This window comes from Myxocyprinus asiaticus, chromosome 15, assembly GCF_019703515.2.
Source record: "Myxocyprinus asiaticus isolate MX2 ecotype Aquarium Trade chromosome 15, UBuf_Myxa_2, whole genome shotgun sequence".
Lineage (NCBI taxonomy): Eukaryota > Metazoa > Chordata > Actinopteri > Cypriniformes > Catostomidae > Myxocyprinus > Myxocyprinus asiaticus.
In genome coordinates this window covers 10,245,472-10,269,411 of record NC_059358.1, presented here as the reverse complement: position 1 = coordinate 10,269,411, position 23,940 = coordinate 10,245,472, and the positions used below count along the sequence as shown (strand labels likewise).

Below are 23,940 nucleotides of genomic sequence, written 5' to 3'. Positions count from 1 at the left end.
TGAATGGACCAACAGAGCTGAGATATTCTTCTAAAAATCTTCATTTGTGTTCTGCAGAAGAAACAAAGTCATACACATCTGGGATGACATGAGAGTGATTAAATGACTAAAATTACATTTTTTGGATGAACTATACCTTTGATTGTTTACTCCCCAGAGATTAGTTTAGTAATGATTTATAATCATTTAAGGAAATACAGTACATACGGATACAGTGTGGATCAAGCTTAAATGTCCTTTGTCACTTTACCCATATTGACCCTATACTATAAAATTTGCAGCATTTACAATCCACATTAAACATGAAAATAGCACTAGACAGAGGTAACACAAGACTGCCCTGAGAAATGTATTGATGTTAGACTTTTTAAATTACACCAGTAAACGCTCAACTTTGGCAGCCATAAAAAATACTACAACTGAAATAAAAACTAACTAAACTGAAACTACAAATCACTGAGAAAACTAAAACTAAACTAAAACTAACAGACAAACTGTAAAAAAAAAAAAAAAACTAAACTAAATTGTTATGGCAAATTTGAATATAAAACAGAAATAAAAACTAAATTAAAAATCCAAAACTATAATAACACTGGTGCAAACATATTTTGTCAGTATCGTTGTCTCAAGCCATTAACTTGCTGTCATTTTTTTTTTCTGTCTGGCTCTCTTTAATTTATTTACATACAGTACATCTCTACTGTTAGTATAGTGAATTAATACTCTAGATAGTGTAGAGTTCTGAATAAAATCAAAGATTGGTTTAATAAAGCAATAAGCCTCAAGGCCATGTGTTACAGGGATTTTACCCAGGGTAATAATTTTTTTTTTTTTTTTCGTGATGCTTAGATAGCTGTCGGTATCTGATTAACAGAGTGAAAATATAATGACTAATGAAAGAACAAGAGCTAATGGTTGTTTTCTTAACAATTCAGGTGTATCATTAACATTGCTAATTGAAATCAATAATGTAAGGGTTCTTTGAAAAATGCTTACTGTCATGCGTAAGGCTTTTCATTTATCTCCATTAAATCCTCTTTTTCAAAGTCATTTAGCTCAGAATCAGTCCTGAACAACTTCAGAGAGTCCCACATTCCTCTAGTAAGATCTGCAATTGATCTACAGTTGATCTATGTGAAGTGGTGTACCAATCAATTGACAGTCCATTTTTTGCAGTTTGCTTGGGTTTTACAATAATATGCGAATCCAAATTTCTTACAAAAGATTTGTGCCTTTTAAAATGCTTTTCTACTATTTTTTTTTTTTTTACGATGAACTGTATTAATTCAGCCCGTTGTCAAAAAGCATGACACACAAAAATGTGGAGGACAAATTAATAAGTCTGTTATGCTATGAATGGGAACGCTCAAGTTTTGCTTTTGGCCATCTTCTGTGGCTACCGTTTAAACCATGTGTCCTGTATTTGCCCGAAACCCTTCCAATTTGTGCCTCAGACTAGAAAAAAAAAAAAAAAAAAAAAAAACTTCTGTCTTTGGCAAAGTATAGAACCTTAAGTTCCCTAAACATTAACACAAATCTTCTTGGCTGAGGCCACATGTTTTGATTGTTTGTTTTTTGTGAGAAGGGATCCCTGCAAGAGAGGTGCAAAGCTTACGTCATCCTTCTTATGAGCATGAGAGATGTACGGAAGTGAACATTTGTAGTTAAAAAGTATATAAGTATAGTTTTGTTTCTAAAAATATGCAATCACTTGGGTTCAGAAAAACTTTATTTGTCGACTGGAGTCCTGTGGATTATTTTGATGCATCCTAAATATGCATTTTGGACCGTCAAAAAGGGAGTACATTCACTTGCATTGTTTAAAGGAGGAGGCCTGAAATTAAATCCTAAAAATCTTAAATTCTGTTTCTGTTGGGAGACTTTAAGTAAACTATCTGAAACATGCTCTGAATTATTCTTTAAACATTATTTATGCATTATTCATTCATTGTGTTTTCTTTGGATCTTGGATGGCCTGAGGGTGAGTAAATTATCAGCAAATTTTCATTTTTGGGTGAACTATTCCTTTAAGTCACTTATTTTGCCCATCCAACTGAACTAAAATGATTTCATTTTCAAATATGTTTAAACTGATTGCTTTGTAAGTTATGTCCTTATAGGCTATATTTACAAAATGTCTCACCGTTACATCAAAGCAGCTCATGATGTTTCTCGACTAACTTCTCTAAACGGGACTGCTACTTCCAATGGGTCTGCCGTTCTCATGAAATACAATATCATGTGTCATTACTCCACTAAACATGCAGATCAGTTTGCTAGGTAGCTGTGAGGGAGAGATGAGTCACACAACTCTGAAAACGTCTGTCCACCATGCATCAATAAAGCTGCGTTCACACTGCCAACGACATGCAGCGGCAAAACGATCTCATCTCATGCATTTTCAATGAGAGCTGGCGACTTCCAGCGACACGAGAGACGGCGACCATTGGCGACCAGATGTGGGTGTGTCCAGCAACATGACAAAGTTGAGAAATGTTTAACTTTATGCAAATAAAGAGCGACTTTCAGGAGCGAAAGCCAATACGAGAGAAGACGGTAGAGCTCACGTGATCCTTCTCTCTCTCAGCTCCTGCAGTGACGGAAAGATGGAGGAAAGGACTCTCCATACACACCACTAGTGACCTAACCGCCAGCCACTGGCGACATGCAGCGACAAAGTCGCTGGCAGTGTGAACGCAGCTTAACTGTTGGCTATAACTGCAGCAATAACTAAAACTATTAAATGAGCTCTATTCACTGGTGTGCTCCGCCTCTGCATCAGTCCACAGCGCCATGGCAAATAAATATTTTTTTGTGAAATTAAGGGTGACCAAATGTCCTATTTTTGTCACCGGACAGAATTTCAAAACTAACTGTAAAAATGTGTGGGATTTGTCTTTGTCTTCATATTGATGTGCTTTGTACAGTTAGGACTATTATGCTGGTGGCCAAAAGTTTGGAATAATGTACAGATTTTTCTGTTTTGGAAGGAAATTGGTACTTTAATTCACCAAAGTGGCATTCAGCTGATCACAAAGTATAGTCAGGACATTACTGATGTAAAAAACAGCACCATCACTTTTTGAAAAAAGTCATTTTTGATCAAATCTAGACAGGCCCCATTTTCAGCAGCCATCACTCCAACACCTTATCCTTGAATAATCATGCTAAATTGTTAATTTGGTACTAGAAAATCACTTGCCATTATATTAAACACAGTAGAAAGCTATTTGGTTCATTAAATGAAGCTTAACATTCTCTTTTTGTTTGGTTTTGAGTTGCCACAGTATGCAATAGACTGGCATATCTTAAGGTCAATATTAGGTCAAAATGGCAAAAAAGAAACAGATTTCTCTTGAAACTCGTCAGTCAATCATTGTTTTGAGGAATGAAGGCTATACAATGCTTGAAACTGCCAAAAAACGGAAGATTTCATACAAAGGTGTACACTACAGTCTTCAAAGACAAAGGACAACTGGCTCTAACAAGGACAGAAAGAGATGTGGAAGGCCAGATGTACAACTAAACAATAGGATAAGTACATCAGAGTCTCTAGTTTGAGAAATAGATGCCTCACATGTCCTCAGCTGACAGCTTCATTGAATTCTACCCGCTCAACACCAGTTTCAGTAAAGAGAAGGCTCAGGGGTGCAGGCCTTATGGGAAGAATCGCAAAGAAAAAGCCACTTTTGAAACAGAAAAACAAAAAGAAAAGGTTAGAGTGGGCAAAGAAACACAGACATTGGACAAAAGATAATTGGAAAAGAGTGTTATTGATCTTAACCCCATTGACCTTTTGTGGAATCATCTAGAATGGACGGTGTGTGAGAAGTGCCTGACAAGACAGCCACGTCTATGAGAAGTGCTACAGGAAGCGTGGGGTAAAATGTCACCTGAGTATCTGGGCAAACTGACAGCTAGAATGCCAGAGATCTGCAAAGCTGTCATTGCTGCGCGTGGAGGATTTTGAAGTAGTTTAATTTTTTTTTTCAAATTGTAATAGTAATTTTCACATTATTAATGTCCTGACTATATATTGTGATCAGTTGAATGCCACTTTGATGAATAAAAGTACAAATTTCTTTCCACAAGAGCATTATTCCAAACTTTTGCCCGCCATTGTGTATACAGTTGAAGTCAGACATTTACATACACCATAGCCAAATACATTTAAACTCAGTTGTTTTTTGTTTTGTTTTTTACAATTCCTGGCATTTAATCATAGAAAACATTCCCTGTCTTAGGTCAGTTAGGATCACTACTTTATTTTAAGAACGTGAAATGTCAGAATAATAGTAGAGAATTATTTATTTCAGCTTTAATTTCTTTCATCACATTCCCAGTGGGTCAGAAGTTTACATACAATTTGTTAGTATTTGGTAGCATTGCCTTTAAATTGTTTAACTTGGGTCAAACGTTTTGGGTAGCCTTCCACAAGCTTCTCAAATAAGTTGCTGGAATTTTGTCCCATTCCTCCAGACAGAACTGGTGTAACTGAGTCAGGTTTGTAGGCCTCCTTGCTTGCACATGCTTTTTCAGTTCTGCCCACAAATTTTCTATCAGATTGAGGTCAGGGCTTTGTGATGGCCACTCCAATACCTTGACTTTGTTGTCCTTAAGCCATTTTGCCACAACTTTGGAGGTATGCTTGGGGTCATTGTCCATTTGGACAATTTGTGACCAAGCTTTAACTTCTTGGCTGATGTCTTGAAATTTTGCTTCAATATATCCACATAATCTTCCTTCCTCATGATGCCATCTATTTTGTGAAGTGCACCAGTCCCTCCTGCAGCAAAACACCCTCACATGATGCTGCCACCCCCATGCTTCACGGTTGGGATGGTGTTCTTCGGCTTGCAAGCCTCACCCTTTTTCCTCCAAACATAACGATGGTCATAATGGTCAAAAAGTTCAATTTGTGTTTCATCAGACCAGAGGAAATTTCTCCAATAAGTAAGATGTTTGTCCCCATGTGCACTTGCAAGCTGGCTTTTTTATGGTGGTTTTGGAGCATTGGCTTCTTCCTTACTGAGCAGCCTTTCATGTTATTTCGATATATGACTCATTTAACTGTAGATACAGATACTTGTCTACCTGTTTCCTCCAGCATCTTCAAAAGGTCCTTTGCTGTTGTTCTGGGATTGATTTGCACTTTACGCACCAAACTACGTTCATCTCTAGGAGACAAAATGCATCTCCTTCCTGAGCAGTATGATGGCTGCGTGGTCCCATGGTGTTTATACTTGCGTACTATTGTTTGTACAGATGAACGTGGTAACTTCAGGAGTTTGGAAATTGCTCCCAAGGATGAACCAGACTTGTGGAGGTCCACATTTGTTTTTCTTGGCTGATTTCTTTTGATTTTCCCATGATGTCAAGCAAAGAGTCACTGAGTTTGCAGGTAGGCCTTAAAATACATCCACAGGTACACCTCCAATTCATTACACCTCCTAATTGGTTAACTATCTAAAGGCTTGACATCATTTTCTGGAATTTTCCAAGCTGCTTAAAGGCACAGTTAACTTAGTGTATGTAAACTTCTGACCCAATGTAATTGTGATAAGTCAATTAAAAGTGAAACAATCTGTCTGTAAACAATTGTTGGAAAAATTACTTGTGTCATGCAAATAGTAGATGTCCTAAAAAGCTTTCCAAAACTATAGTTTGCTAATATGAAATCTGTGGAGTTGTTAAAAAAATTAGTTTTAATGACTTGAACCTAAGTGTATGTAAACTTCTGACTTCAACTGTATATATATTCAAATCACCTGATGTGTGTTTGGCCTCATCACCGCTGCCAAATAAACGTAGAACGCGCCTCTTCTCAGGGAGCCGGCTTCTGTACTCCATGTGTGCACACTGGCATCCTCACAGGTTCCAGGAGCAGAGCAGGGAGGGTACCGGCCAAGTTAGATGTGCGACGAACCCACTCCCTCGGAAACCCCGGCAAGGGTTGCACAGATGCATCTCAATAAATTAGAATGTCGTGGAAAAGTTCATTTATTTCAGTAATTCAACTCAAATTGTGAAACAACTGAAGTAGTTTAAGTCTTTGGTTCTTTTAATTGTGATGATTTTGGCTCACATTTAACAAAAACCCACCAATTCACTATCTCAACAAATTAGAATACATCATAATACCAATAAAAAAATTTTTTTTAGTGAATTGTTGGCCTTCTGGAAAGTATGTTCATTTACTGTATATGTACTCAATACTTGGTAGGGGCTCCTTTTCCTTTAATTACTGCCTCAATTCGGCATGGCATGGAGGTGATCAGTTTGTGGCACTGCTGAGGTGGTATGGAAGCCCAGGTTTCTTTGAAAGTGGCCTTCAGCTCATCTGCATTTTTTGGTCTCTTGTTTCTCATTTTCCTCTTGACAATACCCCATCGATTCTCTATGGGGTTCAGGTCTGGTGAGTTTGCTGGCCAGTCAAGCACACCAACACCATGGTCATTTAACCAACTTTTGGTGCTTTTGGCAGTGTGGGCAGGTGCCAAATCCTGCTGGAAAATGAAATCAGCATCTTTAAAAAGCTGGTCAGCAGAAGGAAGCATGAAGAGCTCCAAAATTTCTTGGTAAATGGGTGCAATGACTTTGGTTTTCAAAAAACACAATGGACCAACACCAGCAGATGACATTGCACCCCAAATCATCACAGACTGTGGAAACTTAACACTGGACTTCAAGCAACTTGGGCTATGAGCTTCTCCACCCTTCCTCCAGACTCTAGGACCTTGGTTTCCAAATGAAATACAAAACTTGCTCTCATCTGAAAAGAGGACTTTGGAACACTGGGAAACAGTCCAGTTCTTCTTCTCCTTAGCCCAGGTAAGACGCCTCTGACGTTGTCTGTGGTTCAGGAGTGGCTTAACAAGAGGAATACGACAACTGTAGCCAAATTCCTTGACATATCTGTGTGTGGTGGCTCTTGATGCCTTGACCCCAGCCTCAGTCCATTCCTTGTGAAGTTCACCCAAATTCTTGAATCGATTTTGCTTGACAATCATAAGGCTGCGGTTCTCTTGGTTGGTTGTGCATCTTTTTCTTCCACACTTTTTCCTTCCACTCAACTTTCTGTTAACATGCTTGGATACAGCACTCTGTGAACAGCCAGCTTCTTTGGCAATGAATGTTTGTGGCTTACCCTCCTTGTGAAGGGTGTCAATGATTGTCTTCTGGACAACTGTCAGATCAGCAGTCTTCCCCATGATTGTGTAGCCTAGTGAACCAAACTGAGAGACCATTTTGAAGGCTCAGGAAACCTTTGCAGGTGTTTTGACTTGATTAGCTGTCTACTATCTAATTTTTTGAGATAGTGAATTGGTGGGTTTTTGTTAAATGTGAGCCAAAATCATCACAATTAAAAGAACCAAAGACTTAAACTACTTCAGTCTGTGTGCATTTAATTTATTTAATACACAAGTTTCACAATTTGAGTTGAATTACTGAAATAAATGAACTTTTCCATGACATTCTAATTTATTGAGATGCACCTGTATATATATATATGACAATGATATATATATATATATATATATATATATATATATATATATATATATATATATATATATATATATATATATGAACTGTTAAACTGGCCCTCGATCAAGAACACCACCTGGCTAGTGGCCCCCGGGTAATTTGAGTTTGAAACCCCTGCTTTAAAATGTAAAAAAAAAAAAAAAAAGGTAACTGAATGCGCTTTCTGAATAGTCATGTGACAACAATGTGGCATTCTTAGTTTCACATGCTAATTAAAAAAAAAATAAGTAGGCAGTATGAAGCATACACTGTGCAGTAAGCTAGTATTCCATTCCAAACATACACATGGAGATGTGAGTTTGTACACCATTCTGTTTCCTTTAGATTTGATCTGAATAGCTGAATTCATCCCAATGTTTATAGATTGTCTTTTGCATGTCGCTAAAGTATATCCCTTCTTACCTCTTGAGATTCTGTGTAATGATAATTTCCTTCTGTTTTATTTGGACTTGTAAAACATTTTATATCTGACTTTGGTTGTTGTAAGGTGGCTGTCCCTTGAAATCAGTTGTAAAATGTGTGTGCTCACGCACTACTGCTCTCTTTCAGACTGCAGGACAGTACTTAGGGGGAGATCGCCAAGTAAAAAATTAATCTGTAGAGTCAGTTCATAGGAAATTCGACAGAGTAAATTAAATTGTAACACCCCTCTTCCCTTCATCTGCTCCTTCCCTCCATCTCTCCAGCCATCTTTGTGTCTCCTATTGTGGTTGGTCCAGTTGCTGGCAGCTGTCTTATAGAATCAATGGCATGAAACGGTGTAATCATCTTGGTCCCTGGCCCAGGGACTGTGTGTATGTGTGTGTCGGTGTTCATTTGTTCACATTAGTGTTCTAGTGTGAAGGTATCCGGGGGGTTATTTTCTCCTGGTCAGTATGGCCCCCAAATATTTTAGAGATGAAATAAGCATAAATCCATTCATTTTGACTGGGTGAATGTCAAAAACTGTGTTTCATCAAACAGAAAAATTAAAATTAGCTTAAAAGGTATAGTTCACCCAAAAATGTTTATTTGCTCTCATGTTGTTCCAAACCTGTTTGTCTTTATTTCTTTTGTGGAACACAAAAGATATATTAGGCAGAATATAAGGATATGTTAGGCAGAATTACATCCTCAGCCAACATTTACTTTCATTGTTTGAAAAGTGAATGTAATGAAAATAAGTGGTGATTCTGCCTAACATCTCCTGTTGTGTTCCACAGAAAACAGAAACCCATATGGGTTTGGAACAGAAGAATATATGCACTTTGTCATATTTAACCAGAGTTTTCTCATATTGAGCTTGATTTTACCCTCTAATGAATGTAATGCATGCACATAGCCTATAGAGTAAATAATAAATAAACCATTCTATCATTTCAACAAAATGCATTGATTGACTACTCAGTGTATCGGTTCAATGTTCCTCTATATTTTTGTAATCATTTCAGGTATCCCAGAGGATCCTCAGGCGGTGGAGGCATTTTACTGTGTGGATGAATTTGAGTCATGCTTGGAGGACGATTCTGATGGAGAAGGCGGCTCAGAGGATGATCTCCCCACAGACCCATCCTGTCAGACATTTGGACAGGTGAGGAGGGAACGCCGCCATAGATCAGCTTGTCAGTCAGCTTTGTGGCTGTATGATATTAGCATTTAAAGGCAAATTTAACTCCGTGCTGCCTCATTAAATTGTGTGCCCTGTAATTAAGCTTCTCGTATTGAGTTTGTCTGTTGACAGATGTGGTTAATTAACAGCAGGCCCTGAAATAATTGCCTTGGGGAAAAAAATGGTAAAAACATATAGAAGCAAAAAGTGAACTGCCTTGTTATACTGCCTACATAGGCAGCTGCATTCTAAGGCAACTGAAACGTAACCTCATACGAGACTGATTTACAACTGTTTGAGAGATTCTCGACTCTCAAATGATTCCAGTAGAGCTTGATGTTAGCATGCAGTGTAAGCTAACAATGTCCTAATAAGCATAAAAATAGATAGCTCACACATTTATTGGGAAAAAACAGTCAATTGTTAATTAGATTGAACTATATTTTATCAATACTTTTAATTATTGAATGGAATATACAGTAAATATTCTGTATATGTAGTCGACATTTAATGAATGAATTTGTTCACTGAGCTTGTAATGAAGGATAAAAGTAATACTGCTTTGGCAGAATTTGGCCACAATGAGGTATCTTAAAAGGCTGCATTTCTCCCCAATTTGGAATGCCCAATTCCCAATGTGCTCTAAGTCCTCGTGGTGGCATAGTGACTCGCCTCAATCCGGGTGGTGGAGGACGAATCTCAGTTGCCTCCACATCTGATACCGTCAATCCACGCATCTTATCACGTGGCTTCCACGCACAACTCACCACGCGCCCCACCGAGAGCGAGAACCACACATTATAGCGATTACGAGGAGGTTACCCCATATGACTCTACCCTCCCTAGCAACCAGGCCAATTTGGTTGCTTAGGAGACCTGGCTGGAGTCACTCAGCACGCTCTGGATTTGAACTCGCGACTCCAGGGGTGGTAATCAAGTACCTACTTTTTAACATGCTGTCTAGGTATGCGGCTCCTTAAGTTTGGAACAGAGTTACTGACTACGTTTACATGGACACCAGAAAGCATCTTATTACAAGAAAACAGCATTCCTGTTTACATGCACTGTATAAGCGGTATACACTTTACTCCCATATGCATGTGGCTCGGCCAGTAAGCAGCTTTCTCAACAGCAACATCATTTTCCCATGTTGCTTGTGTAAATAACAAACATGGGATCCGAGAAAGACTTTGCTATTTTATTCTCCATTGCTTCGCTTTATTTCCATATATTCCAGAGTTGTTGTTGTGTTTGTTTCCTTCACTTTCCATCGCGACCTGCAGCTGAAGTGCACTGCAATAGTGGAATTTCCCTCTTACATAAAACTCCGGGATTTCCCCAATGTACGAGCGCATATAAGAAAATCAGTGTTCTTGTTTACATGACATTTCAGAATGTCACTTTCTGCAAAAGCCCTGTAAATAAACTGTTTTCTTTAGTGCATGTAAACCTGGTCACTGCCACTTTATCCAAAAAATAGACACACTGTAAAATCACCCACAATCGCCAATTATCTCTTACTTTTATCCCGTAATTGCTTCCTGAATTATGGGTTCTGTACAAGTTTGTTGACAGAATTTGTGCACAATGTTGATTACCACAAAAAGTAATGTTTCCGACAGGTCCACCGTTTTCTTTAAAAAAAAGCAAGTTACAGTGAGGCACCTACAGTGGATGTGAATGGGGCCAATTTTCGGAATAGTTTAAATGCAGAAATGTGAAACTTATGATATTAAAAAAGAACGTGCATTAAATCTTCTGTTTGAGCTGTAAAGTTGTTTGAATCATTGTTTTATGGCGTTTTAGGGTATGAGGGTTTACCACTTTACATTGTCATGGTAAATAGTTGTAAACAAGTTGTAAAATGGGATATAACTTTACACAAAAAATTTTAGTAAGTAAGGGATAATGTACAGTCAGCCGTTTGTTATCGCAAAATAAACTCTGACAGGGTGATTAGGATTAGTCTTGTATCAGCCTGAAGGGGTTTATTTTGTGATAAAAACCAGTTGACTGCACATTATCCCACTTATTACATGGCTACTAACCAAATAAATAAATAAACACCAACAAAACTCTGACACAAATAAACCCCTTCAGGCTGATACAAGACTGCTCCGCTTTGCGTCAGGGTCCTGGTCACCCTGTCACAGTATATTTTGTGATAACCACCGGCTGACTGTACATTATCCTGCTTATTACATGGCTACTAACCAAATAAATAAATAAATGTACGTTTTATATTGATTTGCATTGAAATTATGTAATTATGTGAGAATAAAATCGCTGAACAGCTGAAATCCACCTCCGGATTACGTCAGAGTTCTGTTGGTGTTTATTTTGTAATTAATGACTGTCTGACTGCTCATTATTCACCTGTTTACAAGACAATTTAAACGGCAATAAATAAACAAATGCACATGAAACATTGATTTTGGTTGAAATTATTTTATTAGCTTACTTGTAGAGTTTGCACAGTGATCCGGAAAGCAGGAAAAATGTCTTGCAAATACCCAGATGAGCGGTCTGATATGTGGATGTGCGGTTGTTACAGAGAAATATCAGACCGCTAGATGGTGCCATTGACCAATCCGAACATTCCAGAGAGCCATGTAATAAGTGATTTTATCACACTAAAATCATGTTAACACGCATGTTGTTTACATCTTGTGGCCATACAGAGTAATGTGGCTGTGAATTGGCCCCATAGACCTTATTCACAGTAGCGCCATCTTTTATTTTTAACGGGAGTGAAATTGATGCTGTGAAGGATTGACTTACCATCTATTCAATGGCATGCACTGTACAAAGCTGTATAAAGCTCCTAGATCCAATCTGATTTTCCATAACTCATGTTGTTTGGAGTTTTTTGTCTACTGAATGTTTTTGGAAAGATATTTTTCAATGTTTTGTTTGCAGAATGATCCAAAAACCTTTAAACTGTTTATTTATCCCTCACAGCCTCGTTGTCATTCCCGTCAAACATCAAAGATAGTGCTGCTGTGAATAAGGTCTATTCACTTCCATTGTAAGTGCCTCACTAACCTCGATTTTTACTTTTTTTAAGAAAAGGAGGGAGGGGTTAATTTTTGTTGTTGTTGTAGTAATCAGCATTTTGCCACAAATGCTGTCGATTGAGCTTAACTTGTGTTTAACCTTTAATATTAAACACCTAATTCAAAACTAAACAACATTCTCATAGATAAGTCTTACCAAAATAACAAAACAACACACTTTTAAACCCCAAGTTAAGGCTCATAAGGGCAAATATAAGCTAACAGCATATTTCCTTTCATCCTTAAGGATTCTTCTGGATCAGTGTGCTTCAAGTACCAGTCGTTTCCCTTCTAGTATCTATTTGAATTATTCACACTCTCTAATAAACTCTCAAGTGTTAATAAGCTCTCATTGACAGGATCATCTGTTTATGAAGCATGACATAAGATGAATTCAATCACATTTCATATGCTTTCAATCCCACAGGTAGCATTAAATGCACAAGTAATATGAAAGCACTTGTCTGCAGTATAACCCACATTATGCAAACCCCTAAACCCCAATAACAAGCTTATTGTTGCAGATTGAAGTGCTGGAGTGGTCCGAGTTCAGTGCAACGACATTAAAACACATAAAGTGCAGATCAGGCACCCTGAAGGCCAGGGGCTCATCTGGACTCCCAAGAGAGCATGAGCTACTTCAGAAGACTCTAAAATCTGGAATCCAATACCAGGAGTCTGCACGATTCAATCAGGCCAGCCTAGATAGATTAAAACTATTTGTCACCATTGAGAGGGCAAAGGACACAGAGAGCCATGGTGGTATTAGTATGAAACCAAAGGAGAGAATGGAATAGACTTCTCCCCCAGTGGATATTCGGTAATTAGCTGGCTCACAGAGAGAGTGAAGCTGATGATGTTTGTGCTGCCAGCCATGGCTGCGTAAGATTTCCCGGAACGGAAGGTGAAGGAATTTTATTTTGTAAATAGCTAGAAAATAAATAGCAGTTCACTCTGCCACAGCATTTCTTTCCTATTTTTCTCATTTCGATGTTTTGTACAGATGGTATGCTTGATGCCCAAAGGCCTACCTTCTACCCCAATGCTTCCTGCAAACCAATACAAGTTTGAATGTGGTTTTCAGAACATGCTGATGGACCTTTAGACCTGCTTCAAACTCATTCAAGCTATGTCTACCTTGAGACATTCATCTTAAGGTGCCAATGCTCCCTTCCACATCATGTGATCCTTTCAAAAGGGAAGCCCATTGACCTGGAATGGTGTTTATAGGGTGTTGTTCAGACAGACAACAAATATCGCATATTTTGGCCTATACATCTCAAAACTGTTTAGTTGTTTACAGTCTGAAAAGCAAAAAAAAAATAAAAAATGCAAGACATCAGATTTTTACCAACCTGATATAAACCACATCCATATGTGATTTGAAATCTGATTAAAATCATAAGACAAACATTTTTTGTCTGAATGGTCAGATCAGAATGCAAGAAGTTTTTACCGTAACATCATACACATACAGTATCATACACAAAGCCCAGTAGTGTGTATAGCTGTGTCTGAATTTACTCATTTATGGTCACACGTGGCATTCACTTTGTAATGAATGAACGAGTGAGCACTTTCGGACACAGCATATGCATGAAAGTGTAAAAATAGTAAATTGTAATGCCTTCTGATAAATGACTAAAAGCAAATGTATACACCTGTATAAACCTTTCTATAGTGTCAGATTTGAAAAGCAAATTTGATTTATGTGCAGTGTGAACAAAGCAGTTGCATTTTGAGACCCTTCTATGTGTCTAACAACCACAATCATGATTTGATCTTACCAGAGGGAGGGTCCCTCTCCACGCCATGGTTTCCTAGTATATTATTGTGTCTCTTTATGTAGGTCAGGTGAACATATGGTGGGTTTCAACAATCCTCTAACTCTGCATTTAAGTTTCCCAGATTTAATGTGTCCCCTTCATTTGTGTCCTTGTGTGTCACAGGATAGCGACCTGCAGGCCATGATGAGACACATGGAGAATGTTCTGGATGGTGTCTCAATTGGTGAGTACTGCTAATTGTCCCAGTCATATCATACAAGAACAATGATTAATGATTCTGCGATTGACCATTGTCCCAGGCAACCAATTTCCTCCATAGCTCCATAGTGTTAGTTTCTTGTCTATTGTATTGCCCGCTCATAATCACATTTCGAGAACACTCCCCTTATAGGTGTCTCTGCATATTAAAGGAATAGTCAATACAAGTTAAGCTCGATCAACAGCATTAGTAACAATGTTGATTACCTCAAAAAATAATATTGACTCCCCTCTTTGACTATCCCTTCTTTTCTTTAAAAAAGCAAAAATCGAGGTTACAGTGAGACACTTAAAATGGAAGTGAATGGGGCCAATTTGGAGAGTTTAAAGACAGAAATGTGAAACTTATAACATTATAAAAGCACTTACATTAATTCTGCTAAAACTCATGTATTATTTGAGCTATAAAGTTGTTTAAATTGTCATTTTTCGGTTGTTTTAGGGTTTATGGGCTTATGTTGTCATGGCTACAAAGTTGTTAAATTGGATATAAATTTACACAGAAAACGTTAGTTAGTGATTTATCACATTTAAATCATTTTAACATGCATATTGCTTATAGCTTGTGGCTATACTTTTGAAACATTGAGTATTTTAATGTTTACATATTGACCCCGTTCACTTCCATTGTAAGTGCCTCACTGTAACCCAGATGTTTGCTTTTTTGAAGAAAAGGAGGGACAATTGTAAATAGATTTTTGTTGTAATCAATATTATGCCACAGATTCTGTCGATGGACTTTTATTGAACCCGGAATACTCCTTTAAGCTGGAATAAAAGAGCTTTCAAATATAGAAATTACAAACATCACATTTATATCAATATTTAAAGTCCATTTATTCATTTATTTGGCCAGTAGCCATGTGATATACAGGATATTGTACAGTCAGTCGGTCACTATCACAGAATAAACCCCTTCTAGGTGATGCAAAATCCTGATTATTTTTCGACAATGACCAGCTGACTGTAAATTATTCCTTACTTGTTTTATGAGAAAACGTATCTGTTTTTTTAGCTGTTAGATGTACTAATAAATGTACTGATAAACACACACAAACACCCACATACACACTCCTGAACTGAAAAATGTGAGAGATATGACATCTCTCTCTGCACTGACTGGCCAATTACATGAGAGGTCAGCAGGCCGACACACAGCTGCCCTTTGAAGGTCACAGGCTTTTGAAATTGATACATTCTCCTAAAGACGTGTAAGCATGCTCATATAGCTCCATATACAATGAATGATCCATTTGCCAGTTTTAACCTCTCAGTGTGTCAGACTGAAGGTTTTTTTTTCTTGTTCTTGATGACTGATGAGTGAATGTCAGGAAGCCAGTTTTTTTAGCCACTTGAAGCCATGGCCACATTGATTAGATAATTCATGTGTGGCTATTTAAAGGCTAACCACATCAGATAAGTTCTGTACGTTTCCTCATCGATGGAACTGGAGTATTTCTGTCTGACTCTCATTTGCTTTCCTGGTTTGCCTTACCTTCTTAGGTTTCAGATTCTTTATTTAAATTGTCCTCTTGGATGTAGTTTATGTTTATGTCAAAGGCAAAGTATTAAAATTACTTGTACTGTTTATGATATAGACACACCTCTATTTATGTAACTTGTTGAGGAGAGGTGTACTATTACCGTTCTAAGGGATCAAACTTACTATTTTGGCATGTTGGACAATAAAATGGGCAACAGCAACAACAACAATAACAAAAAATCCCATGGACTGACGAAATAAGGACCAGGGACGAGAATATCATACAGGCTTGGGGTGGGTTTTTTCTTGCAGAGAAAATGTACAGTAGTTGTTTATCTTGGTTAATTCAATAGATACATACCACATTGAATGTTCATAGCTTATGAACCTGTATACTGTAAATTAATAGTTAATTATTCATCAAGGAAATTAGCAACTGTATACAGATACATTACTGAGTAATCAGATCAGATACAGTATGTGTATTAGAGGAACACACTTTGTTTCTATACAGATAGCTTTAGAATGGTGTTTGAAGTAAATTGGCTTTGGAGTGTATGTGGGTTACTATATACAGTAAGCGAGAAATGATATCTTATTTTCTCAAAATGTCTAAGCCTATTAGTTATAAAAATGGCCAGACATTAATAAATCCTTAATATCAATATATTATAGAAAAAAAAAACCTTTGTTCAGTGATTCTCATATCACCCTGAATGAAAATGCAAGTTTCTCCCCACTTCTAAACTCAGCTTATCTGCAGAGCAAGATTAATGATAGCAGTGTTGGGACAATGCATGATGGGTAATATCAGCCCAGGGTTGGGCTCTCTCGCTCAGTAAGAAAAAATCCACTTTTCTAACCTTATCACTCTTATTTCTTTTACCAGCTGTCTTGTCGAGACAATGAGTGTCAGATGTGCTCAGCCATAAGAAAAGGAATAGATAGAAAAGAGGACAGAAAATAATACAGTTTCTGGCTCAAAGTGGAAAGTAGCAGATTTGATTTCAGGTGGTGCATTCATGTCAAACTATCTGACCAAACAGGAATTCAAAAGATGGATTTTATGTGCATATACAGTAGCAGAAAAAATGTAAGTACAGTAACTGTAGAGTGCAATGCCAAGTTTGTTCTAACTCATGAGAATGGACACGCTTATTTTAAAGGAATAGTTCACCCAAAAATTAAATTCTGTCATTATTTACTCACAATCATGTCATCCTTTCTTCCGTGGAACAAAATGTGAATTTTTCCATCTGTTCCTCACATAATCTATATTGTAAGGCTTCAGAATGCTTGGCAAATAGCACATAATCATATGAACCAATATTATGATCTATTATGATATGGTATGGTATATTGGGCATTATTATTTTTATTGTTATTATTATTATTATTTGTCATTTTAGAACTTGACAGCCCCCAACTCACTCTACAGAAGCAACTTTACAGAAAATCATGCATTAACAAAAAATGAAACTGTAATATCTATAAAGTCTTAGAGTGATCATTTTGTAGTTTGATTAAATATGATTGTAAATTGTGTATACAAATTAAATAATTAAATAAATAAATAATAATTGTATTTAGAACCCCAGTGAGCAAGCTGAAGGCGACTGTGGCAAGGAACACAAAACTCCATAAGATGTTGGTTAATGGAGAAAAATAACCTTGGGAGAAACCGGGCTCATTATGCATGAATATAAACAGCATGAATACAATGCCAATATTAGTTATTTGTGTGCAGTGCAAGTCATGGTTTAAGATTAGTAAACTAAGTAAGTGTTAAGGTCCAGTGTTTAAGAAATGATTTTGTATGAACTGTAAGATTAATGACTAATGTCTTTGAAGTCCATCCTGGATAACTGCAGAAGTTCACATAGATGCATTGTACTTCCAGCTGGCTGTCTGGTGCAGTCAAAACAACCTTGAGCTGAACACGCTCAAAACGATGGAAATTATTGTGGACTTTAGGAGGAACCCCCCAACACTGTCCCCCCTCACCATTCTAAACAGCACTGTGGCAGCAGTGGAGTCATTCAGGTTCCTGGGCCTCACAGGACCTGAAGTGGGAGACACACCTCACATCTCACAGGACCTGAAGTGGGAGACACACATTGACTCCATTGCGAAAAAGGCCCAGCAGAGGTTGTACTTCCTTCGCCAGTTGAGGAAGTTCAACCTGCCACAGGCGCTGCTGATACATTTCTACTCAGCGGTCATTGAGTCTGTCCTCTGCACTTCAATAACTGTCTGGTTTGGTTCAGCTACGAAATCAGACATCAGAAGACTACAAAGGAAAATTCGGACTGCTGAGAAGATTATTGGTTGCCCCCCACCCCCCCCTTCCAGGACCAAACTCTTACAGAGTGAGGAAAAAGGCTGGAAAAATCACTCTGGACCCCACTCACCCTGCCCACTACATTTTTGAACTGTTGCCTTCTGGCCGACGCTTCAGAGCTCTGAGCACCAGAACCGTCAGGCACAGGAACAGTTTTTCCCCCCAGGCTATCCATCTCATGAACAGTTAAAACTGCCCCTTTGAGCAATAATTAATGTGCAATACACAGCTTAGTCTTTTTATATTATTCAACACATCCTACCTCTTCTACCATTACATTCCCTTGCACTGTACATAACCGATTTGTATTTAGATTTGCAATACGTATGTGTATGTGTGTGTGTGTGTATGTATGTATGTATATGTATGTATATATATTCATATATGTGTATATGTGTATATATGTGTGTATGCAAGTATATGTATATGTTTGTGTATAGGTGTATGTGTGTGTGTAAGTATGTGTGTGTATATGTATGTATATGTATGTATGTGTGTATGTATGTATGTATGTATGTATGTGTATATATATATATATATATATATATATATATATATATATATATATATATATATATATATATATATATATATACTTTTTTATTTTCAATATTTATCTATTTTTTATTCAATTTTAATAATTTTTTAAAAGTCTTGTTGCTGTTTTTGTATTGTTGTGTACTGGAAGCTCCTGTCACCAAGACAAATTCCTTGTATGTGTAAGCATATTTGGCAATTAAGCTCATTCTGATTCTGATTCTTTGTAAGTTGGCTGATGAAGGCTTTTGTTGGCAATTCAATGATAGTCCATGGATTCCACTTCAAGAGTGTAGTCCATCAATAGACATAGGTAATGCAGGCAGAGATCAATGAGGTGCATCGCAGTTCAACCGGCAGGTCATTTTGGTGGGGTTCGGTGGGGTCCATCCTAAGTCCAAGGTTCAGGCAGTGGCATAGGAAGTATCCGATGTCTTACAGTTGGAGTTGGCATCAGTTCATCCTCTGAAATCCATTGTAAAAGACTGAAGTGATGTCCGGCTAGCACCGGCTGTAGTATGTCGTCATCACTCAGCGACACGTAGCAGTGGAGATTTACACCAAGCAGGAACGGAGCTGGATCTGGCTGGCTCTGGTGACCTCAGGATATGAATCCCGAGGTTGAGACATGGAAACAAATAGAATAATATTAGCATAGATGGCATTCAATTTTACGTAGAGGTATAGATCATGATAGATTTTTCTGGTTCTGGCAGACCTAACTAAAGTAGCCTAATAGTTGATGGATAAATTAGGTGTATGCCTGGCTAAATAGATGAGTCTTTAGTGTAGACTTAAACTGAGTGAGTGTGTCTGCGTCCCAAACAGTGTTAGGGAGACTATTCCATAGTTTAGCAGCCAAATAGGGAAAGGATCTACCTCCTTTTGTGGATTTTGATATTCTAGGAACTATTAACAAGTTAGAATTTTGTGATTGTTGGTGCCAGATGGGCTGGTTTGAGTATTTCTGTAACTGCTGATCTCCTGGAATTTTCACACACAACAGTCTATAGAATTTACTCAGAATGGTAAAAAAAAAAAAAAAAAAAAAAGACATCCAGTGAGCGGCAGTTCTGTGGATGGAAACACCTTGTTGATGAGAGAGGTCAACAGAGAATGGCCAGACTGGTTCGAACTGAAAAAAGTCTACAGTAACTCAGATAACTGCCCTGTGCAACTGTGGTGAGAAGAATATCATTGTCATGGGTATTGTGTTGATTCATGTCTTTTATTTTGAAATTCTAGCTCCTGGTTCATGTCATGTGTTCCTGTTTCCCTCATGTGTTCCGCCTCAGCCTGCTCCATGCCACGTCACAGCGACGCCTCAGCCTGCTCCAAGCCATGTCACAGCGACGCCTCAGCCTGCTCCAAGCCACGTCACAGCGACGCCTCAGCCTGCTCCATGCCACGTCACAGCGACGCCTCAGCCTGCTCCATGCCACATCACAGCGACGCCTCAGCCTGCTCCATGCCACGTCACTGCAACGCCTCAGCCTGCTCCATGCCATGTCACAGCCACACCTGAGCAGTGGGACCTGGAGATGGTTCCCACCCTTATACCCACCCTTAGTTCTCCTGAGCAGGCAAGGGGAACTGTCGGCCCTCCGATCCCGCCTGGACCCTCCAAGCCCTGGACTTCGCCTTGGCCTGTCGGTCCCTCAACATTGCCTCAGCTCGGCGTTCCCTCGGCTCCACTACGGTCCTTCAGCCTGTCGGCTGTGCCGGGGTCCCTCGTCCCTCTGGCTCCTCCTTGGTCTGTCGGTCACCTGGCTCCGCATTGGTTCTCCGATCCTCTGGCTGCGCCTCGTCCCTCCGATCTGTCAGCTTCACCGGGGACCTTCTTCCCTACGGCTCCACCTTGGTCCTCAGTCCCACCGGCTCCACCTCAGTCTTCTGATCCCTCAGCTCCGCCTTGCTCCTCCGAGTCTCCAGCACCGCCTTGGTCCTCCCTGCCATCGGCTCCACCCTGGCCCTTCGAGTCTTCGGCTACTCTCCGGGCACCACGTTCCATGGCTCCGCCCCTCGAGCCTCTCACGGCTCCACCTTCCATGGCTCTGCCCCTCGAGCCTCTCATGGCTTCACCCCCCACGGACTTTGCTTTGGTCCCATGCCCCTCGCCCTTTCTCGCCATGCCACGCCCCACACCTCAAGACACCCCCCCCCCCCCCCAGCTCCCTACAGAACTTTGAATTTATGTCATGTTTTACGTGTTTTGTTTATGTGTTGGGGTGTCAGGAGCCACCCCTTAGTGGGGGAGATATGTCATGTGTATTGTGTTGATTCATGTCTTTTATTTTGAAATTCTAGTTCCTGGTTCATGTCATGTGTTCCTGTTTCCCTTGTCATGTGATTTCTGTTTTCCCTCCATGTTCATGTGTCATGTTTTCATTGGTTTATGGTTTAATTAGCTTGTTATGAGTTCTGTTTGTTCATTGGTTTATGTTCTCCCATGTCTTGTATTTAAGCCCTCATGTTTTCATTGTCTAGTTGTCAAGTATTGAATGTGAATGTTACGCTGTAGTCAAGCCATAGTCAAGTCAAGCCATAGTCAAGTCAAGCCATAGTCAAGTCAAGTCAAGTCAAGTCAAGTCAAGTCTAGTCTAGTCTAGTCTAGTCCATGTTCATGTTTTGTTTTGTAGTCAGGGTTTTTGGTTCACCTTTGTAAATAAACTGCACTTGGGTTCTTCATCTTCACGTCATCTTCGTCATTGTCATCATTGTCAGCAGCCAGCATACGTTACAATCATCTCAGAATGCTATTCTGAGATGCGGGTTAGCACTGTTTTGGTGGCACGAGAGGGACCTACACAATATTAGGCAGGTGGTTTTAATGTTGTGGCTGATCGGTGTATATATACTGTATATTAATTATTTTCTTAATCCATAAAACAAGATAAACATACTTTATTTGTGTAAAATAAAGAGACTTTTAGAAATATTCCCTGAAAACAAGTCGTAATATCTTATGTAATCTGTTTAAAGATACATCGATATTTTACCGCAAAACAAGACAAAAATACTGATACTGATTTTGTGTTCCACAGAAGTAAGAAAGTGTTACAGGTTTGGAACGACATGATTAAATAATGACAAAGTTTTTATTTTTGGGTGAACTACTCCTTTAATGGGAATATACATTTCTTTTCACCATACAATTACACTGGTAAAAGTCATATTAGACACGCAAACACACTTGATGTACACAACAAAGTGCTCTGACATATGATTTCTGTGTCCCCAGCATCACCTGCTTCTCAAACACACACACACACACACACACACACACACAGACACACAATTTGGCTTGGCTTGGTGAACGTATATGTCACCATGGCCTCCAGGTCGCTATATGTCATGTGTGGCTGGCAGCTCAGATATGCTGCTTTCTGCTTGAGCTCCACTTAAAAATCTCTGACTTCATTCAGCACTGGTCTACATAATAGTCTATAGCTAAAATTACAACTTTTACAAAGTCTGTTTCTTTATGTAAATGCATGTTAAACATTTCCCCCGCACCTTTTGTCCTCTAATATTCTCTAACCGTATATTCTCTCACTTAAAGGGATAATTCACCCAAAAAGGAAAATTCTCTCATTATTTACTCACCCTCATGATATCCCACGTGTGTATGACTTTCTTTCTTCACCAGAACACATTGAAGAAAAATAGAAAAATATCTCAGCTCAGTATGTCCTTAAAATGCAAGTGAATGGAGATTTCTCTTTTGAATCTCCAAAAATCACAGACAGTCAGCATAAACATCATTGATACGAAGGTTAAATTAATGTCTTCTAAAGTGATACGATCACTTTTGGTGCGAAAAAAGATCAATCTAAATACTTTTAAACTATTAACCATCGCTTCCATTAGGCTTCACGAGAGAGTGGAATCCAAGCGGTCTCTCGTGTGATGTATTCACGTTGCCATGATACAGACGTAATCTCACGTTCTTCACTTGGTTGAGACATCCAGGATAAGCACACAAACACACCATTGTGAGTAAAGAAACAGGTAAATACAGATCTATATATATTATATTTTAGCATCTTATTTTTGAGGTCTCTGTTCCAATAATTTGTACTTCTGCTTTATTGGAATTGAGTAAAAGGACATTTCTAGCCATCCACTCTTTGATATCATTTTTACACTCTGTTAATTTGGAAAATTGTGAAATTTCGTCAGGTTTCTAAACAAATATAAAGTTGGGTATCGTCGATATAACAGTGAAAACTAACTCCATGGTTCCTGATTTATCCCAGGGGGAGTATATATAGGGAGAAAAGTAGAGGCCCTAAAATTGATCCCTGTGGCACTCCATACTTTAATTTGATCTGACAGTTCCTCATTTACACAGACAAAGTGGTAGCGGTCAGAGAGATAGGACCTAAACCAAGCTAATGCCTGTCCACAAATGCCAACATAATTCTAAAGCCTATCTAACAGAATGTCATGATCTGTGGTGTTGTAGGCAGCAATACGATCTAAAAGCACTGGAAGAGAAATGCTGCCACGTTTAGATGATAAGAGCAAGTCATTTGTAACTCTGATAAGTGCAGTCACTGTACGATGATAGGGCCTATATCCTGACTGAAATTCTTCATAAATACCATTTCTCTGTAAAAATGAACATAGTTGGGAAGACACTACCTTTTATAGTATTTTCGACAAAAATGGGAGATCTGAAATATATCTATAATTAGCTAATTCTCCTAGATCAAGCTGTGGTTTCTTGATAAGCAGTTTCATAACTGCCAGTTTAAAGTTTCTTGGGACATGCCCTAAGGATAATGAGGAGTTAATAATATTAAGATGAGGTTCTAAGATTACAGGAAACACCACTTTTAGGAGTTTATTTGTTATTGGGTTTAACATACAATTATTATTATTATTATTATTATTATTATTATTTTACAATTATTTTTAAATAAATGATCATTTATTTATATTTTTTTTCTTACCAGATGAAGCTGAATTTGTTGGCCACATTAACTGTGGAATATGTTGTTAACTTTGGTTTCTCCTGGTATTTCTGATATTAATATCTGCCTGAAACAGAATTTCCATTTAACTGTTCATGTATAACAACATTATCCTGGAGGCAGGAGGTGTCAAGGAAAATGTTAAATGTCAAGCACACATTTTACAGTGAATAATAAATAAAAATTCAAGCATTAAAAGAAATATAATACCGTAAATCAATATAGCCTACAAACAGGTGAAAGTCCCGTAAGTCTATCAGGAATTTTTATGATAGGACATCATTATTTAGTTAAAATAATAATAATAATAATTTAAAAAAAAATAATAATAATAATAAAAATGTTACATTTATACTGCGCCTT

At 38.3% G+C, this 23,940-nt stretch overlaps 1 pseudogene; it reads left to right on the top strand.

Annotated features, from left to right (window-relative positions):
- The window catches only part of LOC127453384 (serine/threonine-protein kinase Nek11-like), a 58,353-nt pseudogene that overhangs the window by 9,364 nt on the left and 25,049 nt on the right, over positions 1-23,940 (top strand).